At 39.2% G+C, this 14,344-nt stretch overlaps 1 protein-coding gene and 1 long non-coding RNA gene across 3 annotated transcripts in view; one reads left to right on the top strand and one right to left on the bottom strand.

The window, feature by feature from the left end:
* klf17 (Kruppel-like factor 17) overlaps positions 1-14,344 on the bottom strand; it is a 60,299-nt gene that overhangs the window by 38,476 nt on the left and 7,479 nt on the right. The gene's annotated exons all lie outside the window — the stretch shown is intronic.
* Positions 2,879-3,843, top strand: LOC122841627. 2 transcript variants are annotated; one of them, XR_006372414.1, is made up of 3 exons: positions 2,879-2,992; positions 3,299-3,384; positions 3,571-3,843. It is a non-coding gene; the product is annotated as an uncharacterized LOC122841627 (long non-coding RNA). The 2 variants fall into 2 exon arrangements; XR_006372415.1 differs by having other exon boundaries at positions 3,498-3,843.

Here is a 14,344-nt window from a genome sequence, read left to right as displayed (position 1 = left end):
ACCCATAAATTTGCTAATTTACTTGTAGCAGTATAAGTATTTATAATAATAATAATAATAATTATATATTTTATTTAAAAGGTGCTTTCGGGGCACAGAAGGTCACCTCAATAAAAACAATAAATTTTAAAGAAAAAGATAAAAAGAACAAACTAAAAAAAAAAAAACGACAAAGAGCTCGTGCAAATGTAACGCATTGGTCTGTGAGCTGAAGCGCATGAAATGCATCTACGGCGTAATTTCATTCTCACTGAAAAAGAAAACGGGGTTGGATCAGCAGATTAACTCCAAACGGGTCAGGTTTGATTAGTTTTAAGGTGATTAGGGTGTGTATGCAATCACACACATTTATGTGACAAAAACTGAGGAAATGTATTTACATTCCAGTGATGTTTTCACATCTTTCTATTTTTATTTTCTTTATTTTGTGTGCATGATTTGTTGTTGTCTGAGGGCAATACTTTCATTGCTCATGTTTAAATAATAATACATTAAAATCATGGAAAAACATCGGGCTTGATGCTTCTTGGTCTGAAAAACACTGAATCCAGTCAGATTTCAGTGTATTTAGGTGAGTTTTGACACTTAGCAGTTTGATATCGTCCACAGAAAAAGTTTTCGTGGCTGCCGCACATTTTCACGGCAGGTCAAAAGCTTGCGTATGTTTACACAAACTCTTACGCCACGTTCATTTTCATCCGTGCCAATTTGTGTGAACATTTTTTGTGTGCACGCACGCTTTATACATGAGGCCCCCGGTCTGCTTTCATCACCTTTAATTAGCCAGTTTACAACTCGATTGAGATCCAGATCAAATTTGCAGTGGGGACGTGGGTAGAAAATCAACATTGGAAGGTTTAAACAGATCAAAGATAATAATAAAAAAAAAAAAAAATCAGACCATTAAAACAGTAAAAAAGAAAAACCTAATCAAGAGGATTGACGCTGGTTGATAGATTCATACGGCTTATGCTTAAGGATAGTTTGAAATAATCCCAAAGAAAAAAACAAATCTTGAGTTCAAACTGGTGATGATTTGATTCTGTAGGAGCCAAAGCAGTTTGGTATGAACACCAAATCAAATGAAGGTCTGAGATGTTTTGGCATTCTCCCTCCACCCCCTACACTATCGGCACCCTTGTCTTCTACAACAATTTATTAGATAATTATCATTGTTTTTATGATTTACCTATTATTCATATCTCTAAGGTTTCTCACTGATGTTATGAATTAGTTCATTTCTGTTATTCCTTTCGCTTCGTCATCTTTTGCAGCGTTATAAGCTGTGTTGACCATGACGAGTTGCTTCGTACTCCTTGCCTTTCCTCTGGAGCTCATTGAACTACATACCAATTAAACAATACAAGTCAATTTGCCCTGTGGCTATAATGCTGAAAGTTTCCAAATAAAAATGCTGTAATTGCTGTCCCTGGCATGCTGTCAGGAATTCTGTTTCCGCAACATTTTTCCATTCCTCCCTAAAGACCAGGTGCCCCCCCCCTCCCCCCTCCCCTGCAAGTACACATGACAGCAAAATAATTTTACAATCAGCAGCTAGGAACCTGTGTGTTGAGGCTCATTCTAAACAAATATACAATGCAAATACATTTTTTATTAAAGCAGAACTCAAAATGACAGCTGTTCCTAAGCATTACTCCCTCTTTCTTAAGACCCGCTATTCCCAGGGTAAGCATGCCAAACCCAGTCCCCTCCAGCTAAATACCTGAGAGTTGTTAGCTAGGCTAGAGCAAGGTTGACTCGCTTGAACTAACCACCATCATTACTGTCATCCTAGCACATGATCAAACAGTTGGGGTGGGCTGAGAATGCACGCATGTATATGGCTGCCTGATTGTGGGCGTGTACGTTGTAGCGCGTGAATGCCAATGGGAACGCCAGAGGTTGGAATTCCAATTGGCACAGCGGGAGATGGGTGTGTTGGTTAGGCGGGCCAGTCTGCGGACTCCTGGAGAGAGGTGCAACTCACCGATACCGTTGAATTTCTGCCAAAAGAAGAGCCCCACCTCTGTTCCCAGGTTAAGACGATGCTTTGTGTCAAAGATTGTCATTCATTCTTTTTAGATATCCGTAAAAAAAATAAATAAATAAATAAAATTTGCCTTGATCGCGTGTGTTTGCGACAGTATTACAGTGACTGACTCACATAACGTCTAAAAGTTAGGGGAGCAAGAATTAAAATTGACTGTAACAGTTTGAAATGAGACGGCCGAGTAATTATAGCTTAGGCGATGGGGTGTGTGCTCACCTGCTGCCTGCTTCTAGGTTGTTTCTGTCGCGTCACTCACAAACTTTCAGACTTCCAAGGATGTTTAATTTCCTAATGCGTTCAACTTTTGAGTTTCTGTCGGCTCATGTGTAAGAACTGCACCAGGAGAAAGTCTAAACTAGCAAGAGTTAATTTGAAGGCTGCCAGAGCAAGTTGTTCCATCATAAAATATTTTAACATCTTCCCCTCAGCCAAAAGCAGTTGTTCTGATTTCGTGGACATATTCGTGCAATCTACGTGGTGTTGCCTTGATTTCATACTGACCAAGCTGTCACATGCGTAGAGCTCAGTGTCCTGAAATGTTCAGCCAATACAAAGCATTTTATATATATATTTCCCTGCTTTAACACACGATTCAGACAATTGCAGTTCACCTAAAGCTGGTGGTACATTTATCGATTGGTATTAATCAACCCTGATTTCCTTTAAGAGTGGGTATTATATAAAATCAACTTTTTGAGCTTTACATCATATTATAATGCTATTCCCTCATCAATAACATATATGGAGTGTTGCTTTGATTCTGTCATGCATGTTTGAGAAATTCTTCAATCTCCCGTGGCAACGGTTCAGGGGTGCACAACGCTTGATCTCACAGAGAGCCGTCTTCTCCATGCAGCTTCTCGCATAGCGTCTGCTGAGCTCGTTATGCAAAATACTTCTCAGTGCAACACTGGTAGAAATGTTACATCTTAACATTTCAAGGTATTAAATTGCCAAGTTAAATATCGTTTAGATCATGTTTGATATATACAGGATTTCCACAACAACTGAAGGTAACATGGCTACTTGATTGTGTTACAAAATGGCATTATGTGCATGGAAAAAGCATCATACTGCTCCTTTCAAGAAGATCTAAAAATACCTTCCAACATGTAATGCATTCATCCTTGTGTTTTTTTTGTCTTCATCTTCATTATCTGCAGGCACATTAACTGGCTCCATTTAACAAATTCCAACAAAAATCTGTTTTCCTCATCCCCTTTTACTGGATTTTATGTGTTTTCACAGCTGGCTGTGAACTGCATGCGTCAGTCTGTACTGAGGAGCATCAGGTACAAGAAGTACCAGGAAGGAAAAAGTGACGGGGACAGAGGGTGAGCATAAAACTGTAGCAGAGCAGGAAATGGAAGAATATGACAGAAAGGTCATTGTTGGCAGCTTTGAAGCATTCAATTTTAGATAGTGATAGGCGTGTGCATGTTTTCAGCGAGGGATGAGCGAGGATGTTTAACCAGTTTTTCACTGGCCCTTAACTAATCTCCGCGTGGGAATTCTCAAAGGTCAGAGCAGCTTGAAAAGGTTTTGGAGACAAGTGGACACAAGTCATTCCTCACTGATGTGCCAGGATGTGTGACTGGACGGTGTCAGTGAGTGGTGCTACCTTATGTGTCTCCTGACACATCGTTTTCATCAGGTTGCTGGCGCTACCCTAACATGACCTGCCGAACATCTCAGCTGAGCTTTTGTACTGTCATGTTGCAACTGTCAGTAAAATAAACATCCATCCGTTTCAAGGGTTCATCTCTCCAGCTTCCCATGTTCCTTCTGCTTGATGTTTCTGTCACAGGTTTTGACAACTCCCAGGTTTTGCTTTGCAGCTGAACTCGAAGTGGTTTGTGCTCTGTGGTTTTGTTGAGCTGGACATTGACATCCCACACTCGTCGAAGAGGTTTCTACAAACTAATCCAGCCACTCAGGGCGTTTTCACACCCGTTTTCAGCGGTAGGTTCGGTTCAGTCGGGGACCAAAATTGCAACATTTTATTGCATTTTCAGCTGGTGCAGTTTGCTTTCAAAATGCATCGTGTCAAACAGTCCAGACCATTTGAAAACAAACAAAAAAAAGACTATTCCACCCCCTTCGCATGTCATTGTGCTGTACAAAGGCCTCCTGAAGGAAACACGAAAAGCTTCGGAGAAGACATGAGTGTAACTTACTTCACAAAATCTAAACAAAAATGGAGTAGTGTCATATTTTAGCGATTGTAGCATTTACCTTTTGTCTTTGGTTAAAGATCATAAGCCATTTCTCCCGCTAGTGTTGGATTCTTGCGTTTGTTTTGATTGTATTTGCCCAGAATGCCTTGCACCACAGTCCTCTTCCTGCTCGGAGTGGTCTCCAGTCTGCCTGCATCCCATATATGCATTCATACTGCACTAGAGATCTTTTCAACTAAACCAAGCCCTAGGTTTCTAGAGTTTGCCTTTTTGGTCCAGATCAGAGTTCGATTGCGCATTCACATAGCCCACCCATCCATCCAAACTCTACGCTGCAACACTGATACAAGACAGTTAGCTGTTTTTGGGTGATGATGGTTATGCTGTTCAGTTGTGGTTGTGTTCCTTTACGTTTTCCGGGTTTCGTGATGCAGTGGTCTTTGGTTGCTGGGTGGTTTCTGTCAGTCTGTGCAGTTTGCAGGTCTTTGTCCCTTTGTCTGTGTCATTGTCCACAGGGTGTCTTGGTTCCGTCTTTGTGCCCTGTGCTTCGTTTTCACACCTGCAGACTCTGAAGGGTTGTTCCCCTCTTTCTTCAGCCAGCATCCTGCTCTGTGGGCACATTGATAGTAAAAATCCGGTGCGCACAAACTGACTGGGTTTTTTTTCATTTGCTACTCCTAAATGTTTCCTTATTTTTTAAATATTTGAAAATAGGGGAGAAATGGAAAGAAAACAACAGCTAAAATACATACACTGCACAATCTGATGATTAATAGAAATCTATCTTTATTGCAGGCACACACATTCCAAAACAAGAGCATGATTAAAGCTAAAATGTAGCTGAAGGGAGATGCCCAATCACATGCCCAGGCATGGTCTCCCAGCATGCTCACAATTGGACAGACTTTTCTAAATACACCAAAAGAAAGCTTTGCCCTCCCTTATTGACACAACGCCTACTTCTCATTGTTTCTCACACGCTGTTATTTTAGCTCTTCTATTAACACCTGCAGGATCCCCACATGAGAGATTACTCCATATATTGGCTAACACATCCTGAATAATAACCTGTTTGGGTGTGTAAAAAAAGAGAGAAAAAGTTGAGCCTTTTCCCATTGAGTGTGAATTGACAAGTTTAGGCTTTAGTGTTGTTGCTGGAAACCCTTCAGGTCATGCGGGTCAGGCATGCTACTCTGGAAAGTTAAATGACTCAACAGACCGTTACTACCCTCATGTTAGGACAGTTCCTGTCTTTGCAGCGTTAACTTCGTTAGCTTCGATCGCCTGACCTTGTTCGGGAAACCCATGCAGGTTCTCAGTTCTCTTTTTAGGTTATTAACTCCCTTCAACTTTGCATGTAAGATAATCAGACGCACAACATAACGCAGTGAAAGCACCTGGTTACTGAAGTGATTTGGGCTTGAATTACTGTACTGCACACTAGCCGTAGCTTGCAAAACTGTCCCAAGTCATTTTGCGATTCATTAAAAAAATAACCACCGGGGTGTGCTGTGGTGGCGTAGGGGATAGCGCGACCCACGTTTGGAGGCCTTGAGTCCTCGACGCGGCCGTTGCAGGTTCGATTCCCGGACCCGGCGACATTTGCCGCATGTCTTCCCTCCTCTCCCTCCCCCTTTCCTGTCAGCCTACTGTCATATAAGGGACACTAGAGTCCATAAAAAGACCCCATGGTGAGGGAAAAAAAAAACACCAAAAAAAAACCTACCAAAAAACAAATATTGCTACTCATTTGGGCCACAGTCTCGTTCCACATTCATCCCCCCACACACATCACATACACACCACACCCCGAGCTTCCCATTAAATATGAATAAAAAAAAAAAAAATCCGGTTGGTAAAAGATTATAAAGGTCCTTTGCATTCTACTTTGCTCCTTTTCATAAAGCAAAAGGAACTTTCTGATAGCTTTAACTGTATGAGACACAAAATCCAAATTAATCTGGAGTTATGATTCTGCATAATTTCTTTTTTTTTCTTTTCTTAAAATTGCACTATGTAATTTTTATAAGTAATGTTTTTTTTAAAACATTTTTGTTAAGACTGACGCCATCTTGTTATGGTGAACCAAATAAATAAAAAATAAAAAAATCAAGCCTCTCTGCCTCCTCCTTGTGGTCAAACTGCCACTTGCAGAAAAACAGCTCCTGGTCAGAAAAACCAATCAGAACCAGGAGGAAGGTCTTAGTGTTGTCCATCAATCTCATGTATATGCTACTCAATTAGTTAATGGCGTAGAAGCAACTTAATGACTGATATGTAGGTTTACCAAAGTAGTAGATTGGTAGAAAAGTTTCCATTTGCCTAGAAAAAATGAGGGGGGGAAACAATCCATCATTCTTTGTGGCTTTGAAGTTGGATTGTCTTCGTTTTGTTCAGGTTCAAGCTTCTGCAAAATGATTGTAGATTTGGTGTTACCATTAGAGCTTTTGTGGATTTTGAATCAAAATAACAAAATGACAGTGGCAGTTTCACACTCAAGAGATCACGCAGAAATAATCGTGAAGTTGAACTGTCTCAACTAAAACGTCTGGCGCTGTTTAAATGAATGGCGGTAATTACATTGACGCCAGTGAATTGATTGTTGCTTTTCTTCTCAAAGACATTTCCTCTCACCTCTCCTGTTCTTTTCGGGTCGCCTGATTTAATATTCTCGAGGAAAGACATTAACGTCACCTTCGTCCTGCTCCTCCGGTTGTCAGATCTCCCTGTTCAGAACTCAGTTAAGTCGACTTGTTTCAAGTGTGGCCTGAACGCTTTTGCACCTTTCCAAAAAGATGATAGCAAAATTCAGCCAATTTCGCTATGAGGTCCAGAGAGGACTTCATGCCTGGATTGTCACTGTGACAACCAATGGATTGCACAGGGCACAGTAGCACAAATGGAAAAACAGATATCTCATGCACTCACAGGGAGCTCCATACAAATGTTGGTTATGGGATGGACTTTGGAAACTGGCTTAGACATTTTTGCCCATAAGGAGCCTCGTTGTTCTTCACAGTTGGCCGTTTTCAAGTGCACAGTGATCTAATCAGACTTCACTGAACTTCTTCCAGAGAACCAAAGATAAACTTTAGGGACACCAGGCTCCACGCGCAAGGATTAAATGTGGTTATTAAAACCGGGTGGATGGTTCTTTTTAACCCAAATATGAATTGTTCAATAATCCAGGTTATCAACTAATCTGTGTAGCGAAAAATGGATTGATGTTGTGCAACCTGGTATCACTTTTCTTTTTTTAAAACATGAACAAATTTGGTCTGCTCAACATGTGGTCGACACTGATTGACACTGTAAAGCAATGCTTAGACCAAGATTTTATTTTCGTTGTTAGACGTGCAACGCACCTATAACTGCATAGTTGGGTGTTTCTTTTTTTCAGGAAGGAGCCATTATGCTGCCGTGACATAATGAGTCTGGGTGGAGTAAACGCAGTCTTTATCCCTCCTGTTATGTTCACTTGCTGATGTGCAGTAACAATGTTCCCGGGTCAAATTGACCTTGGGAATGTTTACTCATGCAGCCCAGTTTCAGAAGCAAAAAAAAAAAAAAAAAAAAACATTTCACAAAAACATATTTGGATCCGATTGTTAACTATTAATTATTGCGCTTTGTTTTTTATCTTTACAGTCCACTAAAAAAAACCTACAGAAAAAAGTAAATGGTTATTAATGAACTACTGACTTTTTTATCGTTAATTATTGTTACACAAAAAACAACATTTTTACTAGGTTTTGGATGAATTTCAACATGGCTACCTAGAGAGGAAAAAAAAACAACTAAGGGTATAGAACTGGCCAGCATGCCCAGAGTGATTACACACCACTTGTGCATCTGCAGAATGTGGCAAAGCAAATAAGGGATCTGTGCAAAGAGTCCTGTTTGAGCGCAGTTACAAAACGATAAGCTTCCTGTGTACTTGTGCAGTCTCTTCCTGTTTCAGCAGGGATGCCCTTTCGTATCAAAACCAGCCAGGGCCTCCTGCGGGTGCCGTGCTACCATTTTAGTTTTCAGTCCGATCGTCGATTAGCGATTTTCAAAAACCCTGACCTGCCGATTCCGATTCTGGCCGATACCAATTCTTTTTTGGTCTGAAGCGTTGCTAAATACAGCAATAAAGTCGCTGAGTTGGCAACAGTGGGGGGGACTATTGTTAACTGCAAACATGCAGAAATGACCTGGAGGCTCATGTCCGTCAGTCAAACCTCTCTCCCGGGAGAGCAGAAGAGGACAGTGGCTGATTTAAAGACCTTTGCTGGAGTAGATCAGATTGGCGGATAAGATCTTCTTCACATGTAAGTGTCAGGCGATCACAGATTTACCAAAATTAAGAAAATCAACAGCGATAGATCAGCTGGCCATTAAATCTCTGCATGTCTACCGGGAGCCATAGCAGGTTTCGTTTAGCAAGCAGTCAGTGCTTCATTCCAAAGCTAAGATAATTCACACATAGGCGCAAATTACCATGAACGTTATTGTGTTTTGTTGCAACTTCACATAGTGCCAATTCCTGATTTAGTTTACGATGTACATCTGCAACGTGTTTCCATGAGAAAAGAATGACTCAAACATAGAGACAAAGCGAGACACGATAGGCTCCTTGTGCATTTACACTTTTACAAGTGCAGGGAGTGGGAAAAAAAAAAAAAGCCAGCTCATGCTAGCATGAAGCGAGCACGTCTTGGGTTTTTTTTCCTCCCTCGAGAATGCAACCGTAAACTGGCTCTGTAATGCAAAGAGGAAGTGTTGAGTCTTGCTGCTGACAAACTTCAAAAGCCTCAGATGGAGCGCTCATTTGCTCAGGGAGATTTTCCCTTTAGATGCTCCTGCAGCAGTGGCACCACAGAAGGTATGGGGAAGCCACATATCTCCAATTCTGTCTGTTGGGCTTTTCTCCCCCCTTTTTGATCACTTGACCAGATTCCCTCCACGTTTGAAATTCTCCTTTATTCATGCTTTAATTTTGCTGTTTCTTTGGGGGGTGGGGTTTAAAGCCATCTGCATGGGAATATACACACAGCATGCATTCTTGGGTTGTGCAGCTCCCCACATCAAACGCAGTGAATGCCGATAATACCAACAGCAGTTAATTTGTTTGTTTTAAACTTTGATATGCATCTCCAGAGTTATGCGTTGGTTTTTGCAGAACCTTTCACGTGTCGATCTCATTCGTCTGCTGCTAAACGCTTTTTTATCTCTGTGTTTTTAGATTTCAATATTATACGCAAATTATTCCTCTGATTTATCAGGTCAGAACAAGAGTCTAGTCAGGAAAAATGCTATTTTCTCAATAAAAAAAACCTTTCTATGATCTTATACAGTGAATCTAAGTGGATGTGCATTTGTGTGTGTGTCTGCTGTCAGATGAGCTAAGGCCAACTCATCACGTCTCCTCTTCTTATCAGCCAATTATGTTTATGAGTTGTCTGTATGGACATAATGATTCTGTGGAAGCCTGTACACACACACACGCACGCACACACACACACACACACACACGCACACACACAGACGTAACTGAAACATGAACAGACACTCTTGAAGGGATTGTGATAGGTTATCGGAGGCCATGCCATACACAAACAAAAAGGCAGACAAGTATCCGGGCAAGAAGGAAAATGAGATCAGATGCCAATACAAATATGTTAATAGCCTATCTGTACAACCTGGTGGCCATTTGCGCCTGTGACAGTTAGTGATCATACATAAATGAAAGCAAAATAAGACAAAATGTGGCTCTGAGTGTGAGGAGCGTTAAGAAATCTCTACTGTATGGGTCTGGTTATTTGTTTCAGTCTTCAGGAAGAGTTCTTAAAGGTGAAGTGCCGCGGCCTTCAATTCACTTTAAACATGTTTGGGTTTTTGGTTTTCGTTTGTTGTTTTACAAATGGAGAAAGTGCCTGTACACTGAAAAGCTTTAGGCTCCAAATTAAAATCTGAGAAACCAGAGACGAAGAAGTGCTTAAGTTTGTTTAGTGAGAACAAGAATGACCCAAATTAACAAAGGAATGACTTAATTAGAAGGAAATTAAGAAGTTAATCTGAAGAAAAGTCTGTGGGGCCACTTAAAGAGAGCTGTGGTCAAGATATCTCGGGATGTACTTTGCCTACTAGACAGATTAGGAAAGAATCTATTATGATATGCTTCATGCACTTTACACTAGGGATGCAAAATATTGGCTTGTTGGTCGATATCCGATATGCCGATATACTAAAACTCATTTGGCCGATAGCCGATACCAATACCTATATTTTTTTGCAATACCTACTTACTGAAACTATATGGCTTTCTCTACTGAGGATTAAAATACTGCATTATTTTTGTCAATTTAGCCTGCAACCAGAGGTAAATACTAAAAAGGAGGCTGAAAATGATATAACACTTTCAATTTGCATTACATTTAATGTCAAATTTACTCATGACGTTTGCTCTCTCTAAGACAGCGACACTTAAACAGTGCAAATTTGAGGTTGTGCTGTGCTGCAGGCATCATTGTCACTGGTTTGTTATATAAAAACAAAAGCTTTAATAACAGAAGTGAGTTATTTTGACAGAATCACTGATGTCCGATATTACATTTTGCAGCTAATATCTGCCGATACCGATATCATGCTGATAATATTGTGCATCCCTACTTTAAACTGCATACAGTGTGCAACTTCAGAGAAATCCTTACACAGTGTTTGTGTAACAGCTGTATTAATACTGCTATTGTGAAAAACAAAAGTATTTATTAAGGTACTGAAATGCACAAGATTTACGATTCAAGCTGTTAAATCAATAGTGAAATATAATGTCCCTCAGGTGGTTCATGTCAACAACATATTGCAACATATAACACACAATCCATTGGTGACTATGATTTTAAATATGTTACTCTGACAGGAATTGGAAATAGCCCGCTTACGATTTACTGTCCTTGCAGAAACAATCATGCATATGGATTTCCGGCGAAGCGTTCTTAATTCGATCCATTTGAAATACTTGTCCTGGTTTACTTTCATCTCAATGAAGCGCCAGATGAGTTTGGAAGAAACAGCAAAAGCCTTACAAGAATTTATGAGAAGTAATGACTAAGACATTGGAAACATGTAGAAGTTAACAAAAAGGGCAAAGGTTAATCACGCAACACCCCACATAGAGGGGGCATATATTCTGCATGCGACATCCATCTGCGCTCTACAGAAATCTGCTACAAGCTTAGAGGCATTACAGCAACAATGTCATAAAAATAAAGTGCCATAAAAGCATTGAAAGCACACATCCTGAAACCTGATCTGCATTCAAGGTTTGGTGCTCTCAGATTGATAAGATTGGTCCAATAAAGGGGGAAGAATTGGCTGTAAACTAGAACTCTTTTAATGGCTTTGTTGCCGTTTCACAACCGTCAAGTTTTGGTTGCGCAACAATGTGGATATTGATTCGAGGAAAGAAACTTTCATTTACAGTGGTGTGGAAAAGTATTTGTCCCCCTAAAGACAGAGCTGGGTAGTAATTTGAGTAACCTTTTGGAAAAAAATTTTACTTGTAGGAGCATTTTTACTATGCTGTACTTTTTACTTTTAGCTGAGTAACTTTATTGTGAAGGATCGCCACACATACTTGAGTAAAATGTCTGGATTCTCTACCCGCTGTGAGTAACTTCATTGAATAAAGAACAAACATGTTTTAACCAGAAATTCACCAGACACAGACACACACACTACCAGTTTTTGTTAAAGTTTCAGAAGTTTTATTTTCAAAGAAACCGTCGTTGACAAATTATTTTGCCTGATTTTGTTGTTTTTTGTTTCTTATATGCGTTACGGTCATGTTGGTCCTTAATATACAAAAATTTCCACTTAACTTCTGATTCTGGTCCGTCTTATGTCATTTTAAATATTAAATCGTTGATAATTTGATCAGTTATTCAGTAGACTCTTTGCTAAATATGTTTTTTACTCTTACTTGAATAATTTCTTAGATGGCAACTTTTTATTTTTACATGAGTAAAAATATTTTGAAGTTTACATATACCCGAGTACAACATCTGTACTTTATACCTTCCTCTGCCTGAAGATTTCTTCTATTTCTGCTACCCTTAAAAGTTTCAGATCATCAAAAATATTGTTAGTGACCATTCATAGTTATTTAAATAATCATTAAAAAATTAAATATATATATATAAATATATATATATATATATATATATATATATATATATATATATATATATATATATATATAAATATAAGGCCAGACCTATGTGAAAATTTAAGAATGCTACTCTTTAGAGTTTTTTGTTCCTAAGTGATAATTTTGAATGATTAGTTTAAGGCGATGTTGAGGTGCGTCACTGTAAGTTATCACTTTATCACTGAAATAGTGACACAACCTTTAGACTGTGTAATGAGATCCACTCCACACAGATAGATTAACAATAGTTCCTGCACAAATGTAACATTATAGCTCGAGTGGAAACATATTTATTTCAAAACTGTCGCGCAATATTAGCACTGTATGCACACAGAACACCTGCCGGCTCCCTGCTGTGTCTGATTTGACACGTCAAGCCCCTTCTTCTCTGGTGAACTGCTCTGCAAGTCCAAATATTAGCAAGGTGTAAATATTGGCACAACAAATTGCCCTACCTATTAGATTTCTGTCCGAACTTTAAAAGCATATTTACTTTGTACACTGATATAAGGAAAAATAGAAGTATTTTGTTTTGTGTTTGAAAGCAACTACACAAGCCAACAGAAGTTGTTTCCATGGTCAAATATACAAGCTTTTTTTTTTTTTTTTTACTCTGTTACTTAAATTTGGGGGCGGGACCACGTTAAACATTCATCGAGCAAAAGACAAAACCTACACAGAGGAAAACAACAATCCAATCACATCTAGAATCAATTTATCAATAGTCATAGCATGTTTTGTGATACCCTGACTGCGTCATTTAAATGTGTCGCATTCTCCGGATAGAGAGGCCTGCACAGTCAACATTTGAGACCAGAAAAGTTGGGGGGGTTTTTCTGAAGCAGACTATCCAAATTACAACACAAATAAAAATCTGCACCAAATGGTTCAAAAGATGAAAATAACTATATGAAACATACTTTAAAAAGAAAAAGGCTCTGTTTAGTTAACTAAAACAAGAAAAACTGAACTAACTAGCCACTTCTGTCGCTATGCCCTGCAATTGTACAAGGTTCCATGTCATGAAATTCTTGCTCCACCACAATCCACAGGTGCTTGGTTGGATTCAGATGTGGTGACTTATGTAAGCAATTGGAATAAAGCAAATTTTCTCCAATTGCTTTTCTCCAAGGGTTGTCTTGTTATGTATTATGTACATCAGAGAACAGTTATTTATTGTTTGGTAGTTAGCGACTTCAAATTATTATTTTTTTAACCAGACTTGTCATTGTCACAGATTCTCTTGCCACGTCAGTGTTATGGATCAGGATGTCACCATCACAAGCCAAGCCTACATGAGAAAACAGAAATGTCTGCCAATCGCTGACAAAAAAATCAATTCTGACCAGACATTTTCATATGTTAATTGTGTTTACTTTGTGTTTACTTCCCTCAGTGTGTGATCCAAGTACAGGGACTAAACAAATGGAGACACAACTTAGTTTCAAAGTCCCTCAACTCTGGAACCAACGTCTTAAAAATGAAATGTGCAGTAATTGCCGCATTTTGTTTTTATGCTAGATTTATCTTTTGTTCTATCAAGGTTTTATTTATCTTACTACCTTTGATCTTATTATAAGACGGATTATTCTGCATTAGTATTCCTTGCCTCAGTTGTATACAAATGATCTTGCTTCCAAACTTTTGTAAAGTGCATTTTACTCTTAACTGCCTTTGTTTTGTCTTTACACCCTAACCCATATGTTTTGTTTTTTTTCTCCCTAAAACAAAGCATCTACTGCCATTTACCCAAAATCTAGGAGACACCTAATCTGATATAGTCTTAGTAAAATGTAGTTATCGCTTTTCTTTTTTTGAACAAGCACGCTTACACACCTTCTCATGTATCCCTGCCCCTGTCCGTTGACTGTATCAGCAGGTTTGATCATCACATATCATCCACATCCATCTTCTGAAAGAGGA

Source organism: Gambusia affinis, linkage group LG12, assembly GCF_019740435.1.
Source record: "Gambusia affinis linkage group LG12, SWU_Gaff_1.0, whole genome shotgun sequence".
In the NCBI taxonomy this organism is placed as follows: Eukaryota; Metazoa; Chordata; class Actinopteri; order Cyprinodontiformes; family Poeciliidae; genus Gambusia; species Gambusia affinis.
This window is presented reverse-complemented; position numbering and strand designations above follow the sequence as displayed.